The 18,193-nt window shown below is 47.3% G+C and overlaps 1 long non-coding RNA gene across 1 annotated transcript; it reads left to right on the top strand.

Moving 5' to 3' along the window:
• Positions 1 to 3,425: 3,425 nt before the first annotated feature.
• On the top strand, positions 3,426 to 12,434 carry LOC143773789 (uncharacterized). The gene is made up of 3 exons (XR_013215360.1): positions 3,426 to 3,518; positions 12,171 to 12,233; positions 12,349 to 12,434. It is a non-coding gene; the product is annotated as an uncharacterized LOC143773789 (long non-coding RNA).
• Positions 12,435 to 18,193: the final 5,759 nt, after the last annotated feature.

The following is an 18,193-nucleotide window of genomic DNA, read 5'->3' as shown; positions in this document are numbered from 1 at the left end:
TGAGAGACAGACAGAGAGACAGGGAGACTGACAGACTGAGAGCGAGACAGAGAGAGAGCGAGACAGAGAGAGAGCGAGACTGAGAGAGCGAGACAGAGAGAGAGCGAGACTGAGAGAGAGAGACTAAGACAGAGACAAACTGAGAGTGAGACAAAGACTGAGCCAGAGAGAGACTGACAGAGACTGAGAGACAGAGACTGAGAGACAGAGAGCGAGACAAAGACTGAAACAGAGAGAGACTGCCAGAGAGTGACAGAGAGAGACTGACAGAGACTGACAGAGACAGAGACTGAGAGAGTGATTGACCCTGAGAGACAGAGAGAGCGAGACAGAGAGTGAGCGAGACAGAGAGAGAGCGAGACAGACTGAGAGAGAGCGAGACTGAGAGCGAGACAGAGTGAGCGAGATAGAGAGTGAGCAAGACAGAGAGTGAGCGAGACAGCGAGAGACAGAGAGCGAGAGAGAGCGAGACTGAGAGTGAGCGAGACAGAGATAGACAGACTGACAGAGAGCGAAACAGAGAGCGAGACAGAGTAAGCGAGACAGAGAGTGAGCGAAACAGAGAGAGACAGACTGACAGAGAGCGAGACAGACTGAGAGAGAGCGAGACTGAGAGCGAGACAGAGTAAGCGAGACAGAGCGAGACAGAGTAAGCGAGACAGAGAGAGACAGAGAGAGCGAGACAGAGACAGAGAGCGAACGAGACAGAGAGAGCGAGACAGAGAGCGAGACAGAGCGCGAGACAGAGCGCGAGACAGAGCGTGAGCGAGACAGAGCGTGAGCGAGACAGAGACAGACAGAGAGAGCAAGACAGAGTGCGAGACAGAGAGAGAGCGAGACTGAGCGAGAGACAGAGAGCGAGACAGAGTAAGCGAGACAGAGCGAGACAGAGTAAGCGAGACAGAGAGAGACAGAGAGAGCGAGACAGAGACAGAGAGCGAACGAGACAGAGAGCGAGACAGAGAGCGAGACAGAGCGCGAGACAGAGCGCGAGACAGAGAGCGAGACAGAGCGCGAGACAGAGCGCGAGACAGAGAGCGAGACAGAGCGTGAGCGAGACAGAGCGTGAGCGAGACAGAGACAGACAGAGAGAGCAAGACAGAGTGCGAGACAGAGAGAGAGCGAGACTGAGCGAGAGACAGAGAGCGAGACAGAGTAAGCGAGACAGAGCGAGACAGAGTAAGCGAGACAGAGAGAGACAGAGAGAGCGAGACAGAGACAGAGAGCGAACGAGACAGAGAGAGCGAGACAGAGAGCGAGACAGAGCGCGAGACAGAGCGTGAGCGAGACAGAGCGTGAGCGAGACAGAGACAGACAGAGAGAGCAAGACAGAGTGCGAGACAGAGAGAGAGCGAGACTGAGCGAGAGACAGAGAGCGAGACAGAGTAAGCGAGACAGAGCGAGACAGAGTAAGCGAGACAGAGAGAGACAGAGAGAGCGAGACAGAGACAGAGAGCGAACGAGACAGAGAGCGAAACAGAGAGCGAGACAGAGCGCGAGACAGAGCGCGAGACAGAGAGCGAGACAGAGCGCGAGACAGAGCGCGAGACAGAGAGCGAGACAGAGCGTGAGCGAGACAGAGCGTGAGCGAGACAGAGACAGACAGAGAGAGCAAGACAGAGTGCGAGACAGAGAGAGAGCGAGACTGAGCGAGAGACAGAGAGCGAGACAGAGAGCAAGCGAAACAGAGAGCAAGCGAGACAGACAGCGAGATTGAGAGAGCGAGACAGAGAGAGAGACTGAGAGACTGACAGAGACACAGAGAGCGAGGGAGACAGAGAGACTGACAGAGACAGAGCAAAACGGATGCAAGAAACCTCAGGGACATGTCAGGAGGGGAACAGTGTCCTGCCTCCTCCTCACTGCACAGTGCAGTCACCTCCAGCCCCCTGCAGCCTGAGCTCCTACTCCGTCCTATCTCCTGTCCTGCTCCTGTATGCAGGGCAGGGAGGGAAGAAGCAGCGTCCTGAAGTCTCTCTGCAGACAGACACCACACAGCCGGCAATGTGTGCGTCTGCAGTATGCTCTGCTGGAGGCAGCAGGTACAGTGCCGGCACCCAGCGTCCCCGGGTACATGCTCCTCTACAGAACAGACCGCAGCAGAGCAGGGAGATTCTGTCCCTGCTCTACTGCAGAGCTCAACTATATTGGCGTGCACAGCAGGCTAATATAGTTAAGGGTAGCGTAGCTCCAGGTGGGCCCCCTTTGAGCTCCGGGCCCGGGGCGACAGCACCCTCTGCCCCCCTGGTAGCTACGCTACTGGGTTAGATTATACTCACCTGGGCATGCGGTCCAATCCGATGGGTGTCGCTGTCCGGTCCGGGGCCTCCCATCTTCATAGGATGAAGTCCTCTTCTTGTTTTCATGCTGCGGCTCCGGCGCAGGCGTACTTTGTCTGCCCTGTTGAGGGCAGAGCAAAGGACTGCAGTGTGCAGGCGTCAGGGCTCTCTGACCTTTCCCGGCACCTGCGCCCTGCAGTACTTTGCTCTGCCCTCAACAGGGCAGACAAAGTACACCTGCGCCGGAGCCACAGCAAGAAGACAAGAAGAGGACATCATCTTAAGAAGATGGGAAGCCCCGGACCGGACTGCGACGCCCATCGGACCGGACCGCAGCGGGACCGCCCCTGGGTGAGTATATTCTAACCTCTTTTTCTCATCTTTCAGGATACATCGGGGGCTTATCTACAGCATTACAGAATGCTGTAGATAAGCCCCTGATGCCGGTGGGCTTAGCTCATCTTCAAATTTGGCGGTGACAGGTTCCCTTTAATATTGGATAAACCATAAAGTGCACTCATCTATCTGCACAAAACATATCCACATTTACAAATGGTGTTTGTTCACATTTCAGCATTGAAAACATTTTAATGTCCTGCTCCTTGTATGTGTAGCTTCACCTACTGTGGGAACACTGGACAAACCCTGGGAACCAGGCACTGTGCCTAGAAATATCATGCTGACGGGTAACTTTTTGGGTATCTTTATTGAAGTCTATGGAAAATCTTGGAGTGGTCCAACTGGCTCCCAAAATCTGAAGTCATTTGTCCACCCCTATGGATGTAATTCTTAATGAGCACTTCACAATGGTGAGAAATGCAGAAGTCAACATTGCAATCAAACGTAATACTGTACATTTAGCTCATCACATTCTACATATGTGGATATATCTTCTATATGTGTATACTTAGAATAACCAATAAACACATGGTAAAATTAATAAAGTATCATTATTGCTATTATTATGTAACTATATCTTCATGAGTAAGTGGAATAGAGATCAATCACAAAGGCTATGGGATCTAAGGAAAATCCACATTTCACTCTCATCAGATTGTCCATCACTATGGAGAAGAAATATCTGATTATTGAGAGTTAGTAAATGTATAGATGCTACAATGACTGACTTCTACGTCTTGTCTGACAGGAGCTTGTTCTTCTTGGGATGGAGCATGTCACCTGTGGAGAATTCCACCATCTCCTGATGAGGAAAGGGTGTTTGGACGTCCCCAGTGCACGGTACAGTAGTCATAGTCTAAGCCATACAGCTATACATTGTATAAATGAGACTGACTAGATTGATTAGATTGTTGGCCCTAAGGTCCCAATAACTTCATATCTTCCATTCACAGGGATGTCACTAGTGAAACACTTAGAAAAATATGGCTCTTTTTTTCCACCATAACTAGCACCACATCTGTCCACAGATTGTGTACGGTATCGCAGCTCATCCTCAATCACTATAGTGATGTGACGCGTTATTTTTTAGAACAATTTACACTGTAATAGTAACAGTTGTGTAACCCTAAAGGCAAGAGGAACTTAGTGAAGTTGCCCACTACTTTAACTTTGAAGTCCTCCTTAGGATAGGTCATCAATGTCTGATAGGTGTCCGTTCATCACCCGGCACCCCCGACAGTCGCGGAGAGAGGGTCAGGGAGCTTCAAACGTAGCAGCAATTCTGTCCAAATGAGGCTGGGTATGATGAAAACCACAGGTGGGCACCAATCCCGCTGGTGAGAGCAGCCGTAGTAGAGAGAAGGAAGGATTGTATCTGGTTCGTGTGCCGTATACAATCCTTCCTTCTCTCTCTACCCCCGACTGTCAGCTCTTTACTGTGTCGGCAGTGACTGGATCTGACCAGTTACGGAACGGCACAGCACAGTTTCGTCTACTGTATAGTGGCCGTGGTCTGGGGCTGCACATCTGTTCTCTATTCAATCAATAGTGGGTAGATGTGCAGTACCCAATCGCGGACACTATACATATGCCAGGCCGCTCTCCATAAAAATGCAAAATAAAAATAAATTAGATAAATCGAGTAAGAAAGAAAAAGATATATACTTGAAAAAAGTGATTGGTGGATATTTTACACTTTTAAGAGTAATCGTTTTTTCTTTATTATTGGGATTGTCCATTAATACTTGTGTTCCTAGTATTCAGATGAGCAGGTAGGTCCAGGTGCACTATAATCAGTACGATATGTGTGAATGCCCTACTGGACCATAAAAATTATAATAAGAAGAAGAATATAAATATATGCATATATACAGGGCCGTATTTGCCACTAGGCACTTGAGGGCATGTGCCTAGGGCGGGACGATGCGGGGGGCGGCACCTGAGCAAGTTTTTTTTGTTTGTTTTTTTATTTAAGTCCTGGGTCACCTTCCGGCTGACCATCCCCCTACCCTCCTTGAAGACGTCATACTCAGTCTGCTCCAGCGATGCCAGGTCTCAGTACCTGCCGCTTGTCCAGAGTGAGTGGTCACGTGGTACCGCCCATTAAGGTCATGAATATGGGCATATTCATGACCTTATTGAGGGGTACCACATGACGGCTCACGCAGGAAGAAGTGTTGTGAAATTGGATTTTGGGCTCCCCCGGTGGCCACTGGTGGAATTACTGGTGTGCATCATCCTCTCTGTTCACCTGTTTCCATCAGGATGTGGGAGTCGCTATTTAGCCTTGCTCCTCTGTCACTTCCATGCCGGTCAACATTGTAATCAGAAGCCTTTCTGTGCATGTTCCTGCTGCTAGACAACTCCCAGCTAAGTTGGACTTTTGTCCTTGTTTGTTTTTGCATTTTGTTCCAGTTCACAGCTGTAGTTTCGTTTCTGTGTCTGGAAAGCTCTTGTGATCTGAAATTGCCACTCTGATGTTATGAGTTAATACTAGAGTCTTAAAGTAATTTCAGGATGGTATTTTGATAGTGTTTTCAGCTGACCATGAAAGTGCCCTTTCTGTCTTCCTGCTATCTAGTAAGCGGACCTCAATTTTGCTAAACCTATTTTCATACTACGTTTGTCATTTCATCTAAAATCACCGCCAATATTTGTGGGGGCCTCTGTCTGCCTTTCGGGGAAATTTCTCTAGAGGTGAGCCAGGACTATATTTTCCTCTGCCAGGATTAGTTAGTCCTCCGGCCGGCGCTGGGCATCTAGGGATAAAACGCAGGCTACGCTACCCGGCTACTGTTAGTTGTGCGGCAGGTTTAGTTCATGGTCAGTTTAGTTTCCATCCTTCCAAGAGCTAGTTCTTATGTTTGCTGGGCTATGTTCTCTTGCCATTGAGAACCATAACAGTTTGACCGGCCCTAAAGGGTTAAATTAATTGACAGAGAAAGGAGAGAAAAGAGAAGTCTGCTGAAGATTTTTTTTTTTTTTTTTTTTTTTTCCTTCAGTTCTGAGTGTGCTTGTAATTGAATCTCTTGCAAGTCTGCCTATATTGCAGCCTTTCTCTCTCTCTCTCTCCTTCTAATCCTGGAATGGCTCTGTGTTCACCTGTTTAAAATGGATATTCAGAGTTTAGCTGCAGGTTTGAATAATCTCACCACGAAAGTTCAAAATTTACAAGATTTTGTTGTTCATGTTCCTATATCTGAACCTAGAATTCCTTTGCCTGAATTTTTCTCGGGGAATAGATCTTGCTTTCAAAATTTCAAAAATAATTGCAAGTTGTTTTTGTCCCTGAAATCTCGCTCTGCTGGAGATCCTGCTCAGCAGGTCAGGATTGTGATTTCCTTGCTCCGGGGCGACCCTCAGGATTGGGCTTTTGCATTGGCTCCAGGGGATCCTGCATTGCTCAATGTGGATGCGTTTTTTCTGGCCTTGGGGTTGCTTTATGAGGAACCTCAGTTAGAACTTCAGGCGGAAAAGGCCTTGATGTCCCTATCTCAGGGGCAAGACGAAGCTGAAGTATACTGCCAGAAATTCCGTAAATGGGCTGTGCTTACTCAGTGGAATGAGTGCGCCCTGGCGGCGAATTTCAGAGAGGGTCTCTCTGATGCCATTAAGGATGTTATGGTGGGGTTCCCTGTGCCTGCGGGTCTGAATGAGTCCATGACAATGGCTATCCAGATCGATAGGCGTCTGCGGGAGCGCAAACCTGTGCACCATTTGGCGGGGTCTACTGAGAAGACGCCAGAGAATATGCAATGTGATAGAATTCTGTCCACAAGTGAACGGCAGAATTTTAGACGAAAAAATGGGTTGTGCTTCTATTGCGGTGATTCAACTCATGTTATATCAGCATGCTCTAAGCGTACTAAGAAGCTTGATAAGTCTGTTTCAATTGGCACTTTACAGTCTAAGTTTATTCTGTCTGTGACCCTGATTTGTTCTTTATCATCTATTACTGCGGATGCCTATGTCGACTCTGGCGCCGCTTTGAGTCTTATGGATTGGTCCTTTGCCAAACGCTGTGGGTATGATTTGGAGCCTCTTGAAACTCCTATACCCCTGAAGGGGATTGACTCCACCCCATTGGCTAGCAATAAACCACAATACTGGACACAAGTAACTATGCGGATTAATCCGGATCACCAGGAGATTATTCGCTTTCTTGTGCTGTATAACCTACATGATGTGTTGGTGCTTGGATTGCCATGGCTGCAATCTCATAACCCAGTCCTTGACTGGAAAGCTATGTCTGTGTTAAGCTGGGGATGTAAGGGGACGCATGGGGACGTACCTGTGGTTTCCATTTCATCATCTATTCCCTCTGAGATTCCTGAATTCTTGACTGAATATCGTGACGTTTTTGAAGAACCTAAGCTTGGTTCATTACCTCCGCACCGGGAGTGCGATTGTGCCATAGATTTGATTCCGGGTAGTAAATACCCTAAGGGTCGTTTATTTAATCTGTCTGTGCCTGAACATGCTGCTATGCGACAATATATAAAGGAGTCCTTGGAAAAGGGACATATTCGTCCTTCGTCATCTCCCTTAGGAGCCGGTTTTTTCTTTGTGGCTAAGAAAGATGGCTCTTTGAGGCCGTGCATTGATTATCGGCTTTTGAATAAGATCACGGTTAAATATCAATATCCGTTGCCACTGCTGACTGATTTGTTTGCTCGCATAAAGGGGGCCAAGTGGTTCTCTAAGATAGATCTCCGTGGGGCGTATAATTTGGTGCGAATTAAGCAGGGGGATGAGTGGAAAACCGCATTTAATACGCCCGAGGGCCACTTTGAGTATTTGGTGATGCCTTTTGGTCTTTCAAATGCCCCTTCAGTCTTTCAGTCCTTAATGCATGACATTTTCCGTGATTATTTGGATAAATTTATGATTGTGTATCTGGATGATATTTTGATTTTTTCGGATGACTGGGACTCTCATGTCCAGCAGGTCAGGAGGGTGTTTCAGGTTTTGCGGTCTAATTCCTTGTGTGTGAAGGGTTCTAAGTGCGTTTTTGGGGTTCAAAAGATTTCCTTTTTGGGATATATTTTTTCCCCCTCTTCCATCGAGATGGATCCTGTCAAGGTTCAGGCTATTTGTGATTGGACGCAACCCTCTTCTCTTAAGAGTCTTCAGAAATTTTTGGGCTTTGCTAACTTTTATCGTCGATTTATTGCTGGTTTTTCTGATGTTGTTAAACCATTGACTGATTTGACTAAGAAGGGTGCTGATGTTGCTGATTGGTCCCCTGCTGCTGTGGAGGCCTTTCGGGAGCTTAAGCGCCGCTTTTCTTCCGCCCCTGTGCTGCGTCAGCCTGATGTTGCTCTTCCTTTTCAGGTTGAGGTCGACGCTTCTGAAATCGGAGCTGGGGCGGTTTTGTCGCAGAGAAGTTCCGATTGCTCCGTGATGAGACCTTGTGCTTTTTTCTCACGTAAATTTTCGCCCGCCGAGCGGAATTATGATGTTGGGAATCGGGAGCTTTTGGCCATGAAGTGGGCTTTTGAGGAGTGGCGTCATTGGCTTGAGGGGGCTAGACATCAGGTGGTGGTATTGACTGACCACAAAAATCTAATTTATCTTGAGTCCGCCAGACGCCTGAATCCTAGACAGGCGCGCTGGTCGTTGTTTTTCTCTCGGTTTAATTTTGTGGTGTCCTACCTGCCGGGTTCTAAGAATGTTAAGGCGGATGCCCTTTCTAGGAGTTTTGAGCCTGACTCCCCTGGTAATTCTGAACCTACAGGTATCCTTAAGGATGGAGTGATATTGTCTGCCGTTTCTCCAGACCTGCGGCGGGCCTTGCAGGAGTTTCAGGCGGATAGACCTGATCGTTGCCCACCTGGTAGACTGTTTGTTCCTGATGATTGGACCAGTAAAGTCATTTCTGAGGTTCATTCTTCTGCGTTGGCAGGTCATCCTGGAATCTTTGGTACCAGGGATTTGGTGGCAAGGTCCTTCTGGTGGCCTTCCCTGTCTCGAGATGTGCGAGGCTTCGTGCAGTCTTGTGACGTTTGTGCTCGGGCCAAGCCTTGTTGTTCTCGGGCTAGTGGATTGTTGTTGCCCTTGCCTATCCCGAAGAGGCCCTGGACGCACATCTCGATGGATTTTATTTCGGATCTTCCTGTTTCTCAGAAGATGTCTGTCATCTGGGTGGTGTGTGATCGTTTCTCTAAGATGGTCCATTTGGTTCCCCTGCCTAAGTTGCCTTCTTCTTCCGAGTTGGTTCCTCTGTTTTTTCAAAATGTGGTCCGTTTGCATGGTATTCCGGAGAATATCGTTTCTGACAGAGGTACCCAATTCGTGTCTAGATTTTGGCGAGCTTTCTGTGCTAGGATGGGCATAGATTTGTCTTTCTCGTCTGCTTTCCATCCTCAGACTAATGGCCAGACCGAGCGGACGAATCAGACCTTGGAGACATATTTGAGGTGTTTTGTGTCTGCAGATCAGGATGATTGGGTTGCTTTTTTGCCTTTAGCGGAGTTTGCCCTCAATAATCGGGCCAGCTCTGCCACCTTGGTGTCTCCCTTTTTTTGTAATTCGGGGTTTCATCCTCGATTTTCTTCTGGTCAGGTGGAAGCTTCGGATTGTCCTGGAGTGGATGCTGTGGTGGAGAGGTTGCATCAGATTTGGGGGCAGGTAGTGGACAATTTGAAGTTGTCCCAGGAGAAGACTCAGCTTTTTGCCAACCGCCGGCGTCGGGTTGGTCCTCGGCTTTGTGTTGGGGACTTGGTGTGGTTGTCTTCTCGTTTTGTCCCTATGAGGGTTTCTTCTCCCAAGTTTAAGCCTCGGTTCATCGGCCCGTACAAGATATTGGAGATTCTTAACCCTGTGTCCTTCCGTTTGGACCTCCCTGCATCTTTTTCTATTCATAATGTTTTTCATCGGTCATTATTGCGCAGGTACGAGGTACCGGTTGTGCCTTCCGTTGAGCCTCCTGCTCCGGTGTTGGTTGAGGGCGAGTTGGAGTACGTTGTGGAAAAAATCTTGGACTCCCGTGTTTCCAGACGGAAACTCCAGTATCTGGTCAAATGGAAGGGATACGGTCAGGAGGATAATTCTTGGGTGACTGCCTCTGATGTTCATGCCTCCGATTTGGTCCGTGCCTTTCATAGGGCTCATCCTGATCGCCCTGGTGGTTCTGGTGAGGGTTCGGTGCCCCCTCCTTGAGGGGGGGGTACTGTTGTGAAATTGGATTTTGGGCTCCCCCGGTGGCCACTGGTGGAATTACTGGTGTGCATCATCCTCTCTGTTCACCTGTTTCCATCAGGATGTGGGAGTCGCTATTTAGCCTTGCTCCTCTGTCACTTCCATGCCGGTCAACATTGTAATCAGAAGCCTTTCTGTGCATGTTCCTGCTGCTAGACAACTCCCAGCTAAGTTGGACTTTTGTCCTTGTTTGTTTTTGCATTTTGTTCCAGTTCACAGCTGTAGTTTCGTTTCTGTGTCTGGAAAGCTCTTGTGATCTGAAATTGCCACTCTGATGTTATGAGTTAATACTAGAGTCTTAAAGTAATTTCAGGATGGTATTTTGATAGTGTTTTCAGCTGACCATGAAAGTGCCCTTTCTGTCTTCCTGCTATCTAGTAAGCGGACCTCAATTTTGCTAAACCTATTTTCATACTACGTTTGTCATTTCATCTAAAATCACCGCCAATATTTGTGGGGGCCTCTGTCTGCCTTTCGGGGAAATTTCTCTAGAGGTGAGCCAGGACTATATTTTCCTCTGCCAGGATTAGTTAGTCCTCCGGCCGGCGCTGGGCGTCTAGGGATAAAACGCAGGCTACGCTACCCGGCTACTGTTAGTTGTGCGGCAGGTTTAGTTCATGGTCAGTTTAGTTTCCATCCTTCCAAGAGCTAGTTCTTATGTTTGCTGGGCTATGTTCTCTTGCCATTGAGAACCATAACAAAGAAGGTGCTGAGCCGGGAGTCGGGACAGAGCTAGAGGGATGTTCGGCGCGGCCACGCGGTGTGGGAAAGGTGAGTATGAGGGATGTGGAGCCGAGCCATGCAAGATGGGAGCAGGAGCGGGAGCGGGGAGGTTGAGAGATGAGCCATGCATACAGGAGGGGGGGAATATGAGCCATGCATATGGGATGGGAGGGAGAGGAGCCATGCATACAGCAGGGGGGAATATGAGCCATGCATATGGGATGGGAGAGAGATGAGCCATGCATACAGGAGAGGGGGATATGAGCCATGCATACAGGAGGGGGGATATGAGCCATGCATATGGGATGGGGGGAGATGCATACAAGATGGGAGGGGTGCATTATACAGTATTGAGCATCATGTGGGGTCATTATACAGTATGGAGCATCATGTGGGGTCATTATACAGTATGGAACATCATGTGTGGCCATTATACAGTATGGAGCATCATGTGTGGCCATTATACAGTATAGAGCATCATGTGTGGCCATTATACAGTATTGAGCATCATGTGTGGCCATTGTACAGTATGGAGCATCATGAGTGGCCATTATACAGTATGGAGCATCATGTGTGGCCACTATACAGTGTTGAGCATCATGTGGGGTCATTATACAGTATGGAGAACTGTGTGCAGCCATTATAGAGTATGGAGCATCATGTGTGGCCGTTATACAGTATTGAGGATCATGTGTGGCCATTATACAGTATGGAGCATCATGTGTGGCCATTATACAGCATGGAGCACTGTGTGGCCATTATACAGTATGGAGCATCATGTGTGGCCATTATACAGTATGGAGCATCATGTGTGGCCATTATACAGTATGGAGCATCGTGTGGGGCTATTATACAGTATGGAGCACTGTGTGGCCATTATACAGTATGGAGCATCATGTGTGGCCATTATACAGTATGGAGCACTGTGTGGCCATATTTTTTTGTTTACAATTATTGTTTATGAAACATTGTGATCAGCAGTGCTAAATGGGTGTGGTTGGGACGTGGATATGTGTGTGACTAGTTGTGAAATGGGTGTGGTCAGAGGCGTGCCCTAAAATTTGCCATGGCGCACTACTAAGTTTATACCTCTTTCCCTTCTTCAAAAGTTGGGAGGTATGGTACCGCATTTGCCAGATCACAGCAAGTGCCGCAAATCCCATAGGGGATGAATGAGGCCAAACACAGTGTAGCTGTAAGTGATCCGTTACGCTGCAGATGCAGAAAAACTGCCGGATCTGCTGCAAAAGGCTACTTTCACATCAGCAATTCTTGCCAAAGTCACTGCCGATAGTGTCATACTCACCAAAGGGGGAGGCAGCTCTAAAAGTGCCTAGGGCAGCAGAAACTCTAAATACGGCCCTGCATATATAGTAAACATATGCAGATATTTATTATTATTATTATTATTATTATTATTATTATTATTATTATATTTTCTAATATTTTTACAATTTATAATCTACATAAAATACTGAAAAGTTCTGCCTGTCTAGTCTTACTGAGCAGTATATATTTCTGAGTTTCTCATTCACTTATTACTATTTTCTCTTCTTTTCTTTGTGCCAGATTCTACGCCGCAGAACTTGTGTGCGGAATTCAACACCTGCATTCTAAGGGCATCATCCACCGGTAACTAGAAATCCATCTAATCCTCCAACCCCAGTGGTGCCTATAACTGTGCACAGCATTACTGATAATTATAGCGGGCACACTGATAAGAATCCATTTCTCTTCTTCCTCACAGAGATCTCAAACCATCTAACATCTTGGTGGCGGCGACGGGCCATTTAAAGATTGCCGACTTCGGACTGGCACTTGAGAACATCTATGGCGACTGGACAGCCACCGAATACGCTGGGACACCAAGCTTCATTGCTCCTGAGATGCTGGCTGCAGATGAGTATAATGCTGGGGTACACTGGTACGCATTTGGCATCATTCTGAACATTATGATTACCAGCAGGTCCAAATACCATCGGGGACTCTTCAGTGCTTCCAGCAAAGAGGCGAAGGACATCATTAAAAAGGTCAGTACATGATATAAGTTATATTACTGTTTTGTTATTGTGTGATTAACTGTGATGTTATCTGTTATTTACTATTGTAGTTTGCTCCGTTGGTGGAAGGGAGTAAATCTTCCTCATTGTAGGTCAAATGTTTATGCAGCGCCCCAGAGTCCTGGTCGTTGCAGTACTGATGCTCCGCCGCTAAGGGGGGCTATGGTACGTCTGATGGCACTGAAGGAGTTCACCTGACCAGGTATCACAGACACCAATGCACTTCACAGTCTGGCCTCCAGGGGGAGCTAAGGGCGCTATGTATTAGGCCACTCCTCACAGTCTGGTAAAACTGGGGGTTAGACAGGAAGTTAGAGAGAAGCTGACTGGGTTGGAGCCAGGCAACATCCTGTGGCAGAGGGTGTTGCAGGGGAAGATTCAGGGGGGTCCCTGTCAGGGGTGGGATCCTGACAGAGGCCTAGCGAACAGAGAGAACGTTACAGGACCGCGCCTGCACGAGATAGCGGCGGTGCCCTAAGAAAGGACAAGAAGCGAGGTTTATTGTGCTGAGTGAGAAACGAGATCAACGCAACAAGGAGAAACACCAGTAGGAGTCATGCTGTAAGACGAGGCAACATCCTACTGAGGCGCGCAGCCGGTGGCCGGAATGCCGAGGAAGTATAGAGCTCCAGGCCTAACTTCAAACCTACGGCAGGACAGTCAGTTATAGGCAGGCTGTCTCACCCAAATCACCTAAGAAGACATAGGGGGCAACAACAGGAGAGGGGCGACACTAGGGTCCAGGAAGAGCTCCGAGCCTACCCGTCATACGGGTGCGTCCTAGCCATAACATCTGGGGGACGAAGAAGAACATCATAATCGAGTTGTGAGGGAACTTCAGAAACAGACACAACAGTTGTGGGGACTATCCTGTAAGCACAGCAGGGGAGGACCACAACACACAAGCGCTAGAAGGTAGGCACAGATTTCCACCTGCAAAGGGAACTCTGGAGGTGCCATCAGACCGGCCGGACTTGCGCAGCCTGGTTAACCGTATTCCGGACTGGGGATCCTGAAGCCTTCAGTAAAGAGGTAAAGAGACTGCAACCTGGTGTCCTTGTTATTTACTGTGACCTGCACCGCACCACTACAACATCATCATCACCACCCACACCTTTCCTTGGGTGCCCCTCAGCAGGGTCACGGACCGGGTCTAGCCACCGTGACAACCCCAGAGCAGAGACTCAGAGGCCCGGTACCGGGTACCCCTCGGCCCTGCGGCAGTGGGGGCGTTGCATTTACGTGTTCAATGTATTGTAGGGATGTAGTAATAGAATATATTACCTGTTATGTGGTAGTCTAGATTTCAGAAGAAAAACACTAATATATAGGGGTTTTTTTATCATTAAGTATTTTTTTATTTTATTTTATTTAGGATTCTGATATATACTGTAAATGTAAATATTTTTTTTCTTCTTTTGCAGCTCCTCCGAGAAGATCCTGCCAGGCGCCTAGGAGTCAACGGTAACATCAGAGCCCATAGGTTTTTCCAGCGTATTGACTGGGACTCGGTGGAATCCCTTAGAATGTGTCCGCCACACGTTCCTGTGCCAGTAAGTATCAGAAGAGATGTTTGATATACAAGGATAGATTTATAGTTTCACACAGCTTTAGTCTCTTTTTCCAAATTCATAATGTTACTAATAAGAGTGATTAGGGCTGGCCTGAGCCTTCCTACTATGCTGGGATGAGGCTTATGCCACTTATATTTCCTTTACAAGTCTAATGAATCTGGGGTCAAATTTGTTTGTGGAGAGATTGGAAGCCCCCAGACAGTGACAAAATCTGCCGATCATTGGATGACATAGGTAGAGGGCCTCTAGCTTTCCTGAACCTTACTATATACTGTTCTGTATTCACCTTCTTGTGCTTTCTTTTTATCTTACAGCCAAGCAACATCCAGCGCGGCTCCAGACCATTCAATCTTCAAATTCTGGAAGCAGCAGAGGCTACCAACTCAGCCCTCTCAGCAGACCACCAGGCCTTATTCACGGGGTTCTCATTTACCAACATCAGCTGGAAAACCCCAAACCATCCACCAGCTCTTTAATACCATCAGAGCAAGCTGTCTTCCTGAGACCCAAGAAGAACATCAAAATTAAGAAGATCTGGATGGAGAAGCAGGACCTCGGCAATCAGGAATGAAAATTGTCAGGCCCCAAGCAAGGACCAGGACTCCAGAAGAACACCAAAGATATCCCTGTTCAAAAGGATGGCCACAAAGATGGATGAGGTAAGGAGGTAAGTGCCCAGTGGGGGCTTTCATGTGTGGCATTATGATGTGCCTGGGAATACCATGCACACTACATGCCCCTGACAATCAGAGCCTTATGATACTATATGTATAGTGTTACACTGTATATATACTACATAAGAGATAAGAAACCTTCTAGTTATATTTACCGGTGACTACCGGTGACAATAACTACACTTTTCCCCCTCCTCCATAGCAGCTCATAGAGATGTTGTGGGCGATGGGGAAATAAGGTGTGCGATGGCTGGCTATTTAGGTTTGGAGAAGGCCAGTTTTTTTTTTTTTTTTTTAATCATAGCCTTTAAAGCTATCTTGCTTTGCTATGTAAAATAATTATATTTCCCGGTGACTACCGGTGAGTATAGTTACACTTTTCCCCTTCCTCCATAACAACTCATTGAGCTGTCTTGGGCGACGGGGAAATAAGGTGTGCGATGGCTGGCTATTTAGGGGTGGAGGAGGCCAGTTTTTTTTTTTTAATCATAGCCTTTAAAGCTATTTTGCTTTGCTATGTAAAATAATTATATTTCACGGTGACTACCGGTGAGTATAGTTACACTTTTCCCCCTCTTCCATAACAATTCTTTGAGCTGTCTTGGGCGACGGGGAAACAAGGTGTGCGATGGCTGGCTATTTAGGGGTGGAGGAGGCCAGTTTTGTTTTGTTTTTTAATCATAGCCTTTAAAGCTATTTTGCTTTGCTATGTAAAATAATTATATTTCCCGGTGACTACCGGTGAGTATAGTTACACTTTTCCCCCTCTTCCATAACAATTCATTGAGCTGTCTTGGGCGACGGGGAAATAAGGTGTGCGATGGCTGGCTATTTAGGGGTGGAGGAGGCCAGTTTTTTTTTTTTGAATCATAGCTAGTGTTGAGCGATACCGTCCGATACTTGAAAGTATCGGTATCGGATAGTATCGGCCGATACCCGAAAAGTATCGGATATCGCCGATACCGATACCCGATACCAATACAAGTCAATGGGACACCAAGTATCGGAAGGTATCCTGATGGTTCCCAGGGTCTGAAGGAGAGGAAACTCTCCTTCAGGCCCTGGGATCCATATTACTGTGTAAAATAAAGAATTAAAATAAAAAATATTGATATACTCACCTCTCCGGAGGCCCCTGGACATCAAAACTGGTAACCGGCAGCCTTCTTTGCTTAAAATGAGCGCGTTTAGGGCCTTCCATGATGTCACGGCTTCTGATTGGTTGCGTGCCGCTCATGTGACCGCCACACGACCAATCACAAGCCGTGACGTCATTCTCAGGTCCTAAATTCCGAATTCTAGGAATTTAGGACCTGAGAATTACGTCACGGCTTGTGATTGGTCGCGTGGCGGTCACATGAGCGGCACGCGACCAATCAGAAGCCGTGACGTCATGGAAGGTGCTGAACGCGCTCATTTTAAGCAAAGCAGGCTGCCGGTTACCAGCGGTGATGTCCAGGGGCCTCCGGAGAGGTGAGTATATCAATATTTTTTATTTTAATTCTTTATTTTTTACATGGATATGGATCCCAGAGCCTGAAGGAGAGTCTCCTCTCCTCCAGACCCTGGGAATCATACACTGGGAACTTCCGATTCCGATTCCCGATACCACAAAAGTATCGGATCTCGGTATCGGAATTCCGATACCGCAAGTATCGGCTGATACCCGATACTTGCGGTATCGGAATGCTCAACACTAATCATAGCCTTTAAAGGTATTTTGCTTTGCTATGTAAAATAATTATATTTCCCGATGACTACCGGTAAGTATAGTTACACTTTTCCCCTTCCTCCATAATAGAAATGAGCCACCTCCCTAGTGTTCGGGTTCGGTTCGTCGAACAGGGAGGTGTTCGACGAACTGTTCGTCGAACGTTCGACGAACCCCATTGAAACCAATGGCAGGCAAACACAAACACATACAAACACATGGAAAACACATAGAAAACACATTAAAAGGTGTCCAAAAGCTGACAAACTGCTCAGAAGACACAACAAACACATGGAAAAGTCACAACTACATATAGTCATGCGAAAAGAAAAGAGGTGGAGGTGTAAAAGGAGGAGGAGACACAGATATAGGCATGTCATGCCCTTCTAAAATCAAGAAAGGCTGGAGTAAAAATCTAAACTCACTCTACCAACACCCAGACGTCTTGACAAAAAAAATAAAAAAATAAATATCTTTAGGTAGAACGACGGCGGGTCCATTCAGAACACTTTCCTTAGAAGACGTAGTGGTACCCGCGTTGGGAGTTGTGTCAAAAAATGAACCCAATACATTCAGACTAATCCACCATTTGTCATATCCAAGGGGCAGGTCCATAAACAACAACATGAACGCGGAACCAAGTACAGTACTATGTACTGTACCTCCTTTGACGAGGCAATCAGGCGGGTCAAGAAGTTGGTAAGGGGCACCCTAATGGCCAAAACAGACATTGAGGGGGCGTTCCGGTTACTACCTGTGCCTCTGAATAGTGTCCTCCCATTGGGCTGCTTCTGTGAAGGAGCATACTACATAGATCGCTGTTTTCCCATGGGATGCTCCATATCCTGCTCACTATTTGAGGCGTTTAGTTGCTTCCTCGAATGTGTCGTCATGGACGTTTGTAAGGCGGCACATATTATCCATTACCTCGACGACTTCTTATGCCTGGGCCCAAAAGATTCGCCACAGTGTGAAAACACGCGGTAGTCCACCTGTGAGAAGGAGAGAGCTGGAGGGAGAGTGGACACCCCAGAGCCGAGGGGTTAGATTAAGAAAGAAAGAAGGCGGTGTAGCTTGCTTCATGGGTGGGGTACTCTGCTGAGTAGCAGAAATTGCTACTAGGCCCAAAAGGATTTCCTGGGCCAGATGCCGTTACAAAATAGTAGTTAGGTAAACAGGCGGTGTAGCTTGCTTCATGGGTGGGGTACGCTGCTGAGTAGCACCAAATTCTACTAGACCCAAAAGGATTTCCTGGGCCAAATGCCGTTAAAAATAGTACTTAGGTAAACAGGCGGTGTAGCTTACTTCATGGGTGGAGTACTGTGCTGAGTAGCACAAAATGCTATTAGGTACAAAATGATTTCTGGGCTAGATGCAGTTAAAAATTAGTAATTAGATCAACAGGTGGTGTAGCTTGCTTCATGGGTGGGGTACTCTGCTGAGTAGCAGAAATTGCTACTAGGCCCAAAAGAATTTCCTGGGCCAGATGCCGTTACAAAATAGTAGTTAGGTAAACAGGTGGTGTAGCTTGCTTCATGGGTGGGGTACGCTGCTGAGTAGCACCAAATTCTAC

The sequence above is a fragment of the Ranitomeya variabilis genome, chromosome 5, assembly GCF_051348905.1.
Source record: "Ranitomeya variabilis isolate aRanVar5 chromosome 5, aRanVar5.hap1, whole genome shotgun sequence".
Classification (NCBI taxonomy): Eukaryota; Metazoa; Chordata; class Amphibia; order Anura; family Dendrobatidae; genus Ranitomeya; species Ranitomeya variabilis.
Note: the sequence above shows the minus strand (reverse complement) of the source record. Positions and strands in the feature narration are given on the sequence as shown.